We start from the raw sequence: 4,345 nt of genomic DNA, 5'->3' as shown, positions 1-4,345 counted from the left end.
ATTGACAATATAATGGATTGGGAGACACATTTTGGCAAATGCCCTATGTTTTCTTTATCAAAAAGTGCATTTTAAAAAAAAATTGAAGGCCTTCGTGTCATTCTTAGTTAGAAGAGTTATTGCCCAGATCCCATGCCAAGTCAATGATGGACTTTAATGGAGGCAATTTTTTTCTTCTTGACCTCCGCTCCTTTTAACTGGTGGATTTGTCAAGGCTTGTGCATTGGGACACACCACAACTCATTTATTTTTAATGAGCACTTTGGACACCTTAGAAAATAGGTTCCTTTTCTAGGCATGCACACTTCGGATCCACTCCCACGTCAATGGGTCTCATGCTGCTAGCTCTACCTCAAAGCCTCCTCTATCAGTGATGACATGTATTTGTGGAGAATTTTTGTGGACATCGGCAGTCTTGACCATTACAATGTTTTTTGTTTTTTGTTTTTTGTTTTTTATTTTTTGTTTCTGTCTCATTTTTGGTAATTTTTTTAAACATGTGGGAAATCTTTACAGTCACTCGTATTTTCTTTTGGTACTGACTTTCATTTTTTGTGCCTTTGTCTTTTTTCTAGTGAGTTGGTGTTTCTCGATGACCTAGATTTTTTTTCCAACAATTGGGTCATTTTTTTTATTTTTTTTGCCTTGACAGCCATTTGACTATCAAATTTGGGCTTGTCACTTTCTGACATCAACTCTACATCAATGTTCATATTTTCCCTTCTGGCTCTATTTGGACCTACCTTTGATTTTTTGATCATATCTCGAGCATATAGACTCAGTCTTCCACAAATGAGATATTATCAGAAAGATGAGTTCGAGCATGTTATAGTGGTACATGTATTTTTAGTTGTAATTTTTTTTTATGGCTCTTTTTATTGTCAAAGTTTAGAGTTCCTTTTTGCACTCTGGGAGACATATCTTGAGCATCCAATCTCCAATTTGGTAATTCTTTATATCATTGGGAAAATCTTTTAGATCCCTTTCCAGTGATGTTGGTTGTTTTCAAGATTCTACTCTAAGCACATTATATTAATTTTTTTGGATATTTTCATTTTGGTAGATATCTTGGTTGTTTAAGGTTTAGGAATTAGTTTCATTGTTTCAAATGATTCATCATTAGTTGTACTATCTTTTCTATCAGCCTTATTTGTCTTTTGGTCTTTGTAGACATCATTTGTATTCATTCTTGCAAATGCACTGAGATAAAGTGTCATATTCCATTTGTATTTTTGTTTCAAATTTTTTGCCTTGTTTTGCCTTTTGATTCAAGTAGTGTCATCTATGGACACTCGTGCAGATTATTGTATTATTTGGATTCACCATATCTTGTGCCTTATTGTACATGCACTACACTAATTAAAGTGTAATGGAGGGTTGAAATTTTACCTTCTTTGTCATCTTTATTTGTCAGGTGAGTATTCCTTCCCTAATATTAGCCTTATAACGTGTCTAAAGTTGATCACCTCAATACACACATATGTATTATTGTATGCATCTTGATTGTGGTTCCTTAATATGCAATTCTTTTGGCCCACATTTTCTAGTTGCCTATCACCTCACCCTTGTCTACATTAGGGGGGGTCTTTTGTTGGTTATTATGATTCATTGGTTTTATGGAGTGCACTATGTATTTGGTATTTGTTCCTATGTACTAGGCAGATACAGTGGATAGGTACCTATGGGGTGGCTTAAACATCACACACTAAGCTTCATTCCAACACTAAAAGTGTTAAATGGTCAAAGTTGACTTATTTTTTCCAAGTTTAATTTTCTCTTTAGTGTGTGATATTTAAGGGAGGCTTATATGTATACATTCTAGTGAGATGGATCATTTACCATATGTGTTGGAACTCTTTAGAATAACTAGGGGGTGAATCAGTTATCCAAGGTCCAAATTTACAAATAAAACTTTTCACAACTTAGTGAACCCATATTCATAAAACATATTCATGCATGCGTCCATTAGATCATAAAATCACTTAAACTTTGTAGGTCACTGTCAAATCAACTTTGCAAAAATATAAGCATGAAACATGACAGATTCAATAACACATTTGAGACAATAATTTTTTGTGGAAACCCAATTTGGAAAAAACCACCAGTAACATGCTACTAATTCTCACTCTTTTGAAGTGATGCCCTGTAAAAGGTTACAATACACACTGTTAAATATCACCTGGTTAGAGGATTTTGATCACTCTGTTAGGAGGAGCCTTGTTAGAGGACTTTAGATCATTCACTTGGAATGTCACCCAGTTAAAGGATTCACAAATGATCATTAGGTCAACCTTAATCCAAAGGATTTACCTTAGATTGGTAAAATAATTAGAAAGTAATAATAAGGCTTGATCTGATAACAAATTACAACTCACTTTGTAGATTATAGATCTTTATTTCAGTCCTTCATTCTACTTGGATTTCACACACTTCAATTCTAATAGCTTGTTCACCCTTCAAGCATTTATACTCTTAAGCCTTCTTTCTTTACTTGCTAATAGAAGTATCTTCTATTCAGTCTCTGAATGAAGCAATACCTTAGACCTCCTGTCTAATTTAGATTCTCAAGTATTGACCAACCTTGCTTTTGACTAGTCATCTCTATAAATAGGAAATTAAGATCTTTTGTCATTCAACCTCTACCATCCATTTTAGGGTTAGGTAGGAATAGGTAGGATTCAATGAATCTACCCATCTTTTCATTTTAGTCCCTTCTAAAAACTTCTCCTTAAATCCTCTTTGAATTCACCTCAAAATGGTTTACCATGAATTTTGTGCCACCAACTCATCATAGTTATCTTCCACACGCTTCACAAAATTTAAGAAAATAAAATAGTCAACTCAAATTTATCAAATCCATGTTTTAACATGCATACTAGCACTTAGCATCAATATGTTGTCACTTGGCTTCCATGTTGTTCTTCCACTCATCTTCAACTAGATCACTCGACAAACACTTAAATTTTACTGGTGCTTGGCATCAACTGAACTTTACTCGGCTTATATTATATCACTCAGCATACATTGAACTTTCACTTCACTCGGCTCTAATTGATTTTCTGCTTGACTTGCACTAACTTTACTTGGCACCTACTATCCACTCGGTCAAGCTTAGGAAACTCAATTCTTCTTACTTGTTCTTCTAGACTTAATCAATGTATCCAACCTTTACAACCTTAAGTAGATAATCAATGCATTATATCATCACTATCTTAACTAATCTTTGTACTCATTTTTACATACCATAATTCAACCTTTTCTCTAGGTTCTTTTGTTATCTCATGTGTTGCATAAAAATGTAACTAAAGGAAAACACATTAAGCAACTAATGCACATTCCTACATTATCATGCAAAACCTCAAAATATGAAAGAAGACATGTAGATGAACAACAAAATAGCACTATGCAAACCTCATGAAACCATCAAGTGATTGATGATTTCACATTGTTGTGGGATGTCGTTGCTCAGAAGTCCAGCAGCATAACAATAAGATAGATAGTGCTTGTGGAAATGAGGAGAGGGCTCTCCTTTTATAGGAAAATGGATGGCTAAGATTGAATGCAAGATGGAGGGCTAGGATCTCTCAGGATCAATGAGGTGTCCATGACGTGGAGGCCAAGTAGACTCCATGTGGATTAGGGTTTTGACCATGCAAAGGGGGCAATATGCTCACACATGTGTGAGCAACCTTTGATGGTGACATGTCAATGACAGGTGTAAGAGGTGTGCAAGATCACGTTTTCTCACACATGTGGGAGACACCTTTGAAAGTGACATGATCAATGAGGTGTGAGAAGCATGGCTTCTCACACATGTGTGAGACAACTGGATTCTCATGCAAGAGGACAAGTGTGCAAGAGGCATGCAAGATATGAGGGGTGAGGAAAGTGTGAACATCTCTCACACATGTGTGAGGATTCCTCACACATGTGTGAGAACACACTTAGGATTAAGAGGAGATTAGCTAGGATGATTATGCAAAGCAAGCATGATTAAGGAAGTGGGTAGGTTTAGCAAGGTGAGTTAGGTAGGCTAGTGAGGTTAGGTGAGGGTTAAATGTAGGAGCCATGTGCTCAAATGGGATTAAATGTAATATTTAATCTCTAGTGGGATTTAGGCAAGGAATTAATTAAGTAAATGACATACTTAATTAAAGTGGAAGGGGTTAGATGCAAGGGGAATAGGTTAGGATTTAGATAAACCTTAGTTTATTTAAATCAAGGTAAGTCAAATGTAATTAAATAAATGTAAAATTTATTTAATTAAGGTAGGGGAATTAAATAAATATTAAATATTTATTTAATTGGTCAGGAAAATGGGTTTTGGACAAATTTAAGTGTCTAC

This window comes from Cupressus sempervirens, chromosome 1 (genome assembly GCF_028749045.1).
Source record: "Cupressus sempervirens isolate cs-2001-9-10 chromosome 1, ASM2874904v1, whole genome shotgun sequence".
In the NCBI taxonomy this organism is placed as follows: domain Eukaryota; kingdom Viridiplantae; phylum Streptophyta; class Pinopsida; order Cupressales; family Cupressaceae; genus Cupressus; species Cupressus sempervirens.
This window is presented reverse-complemented; position numbering follows the sequence as displayed.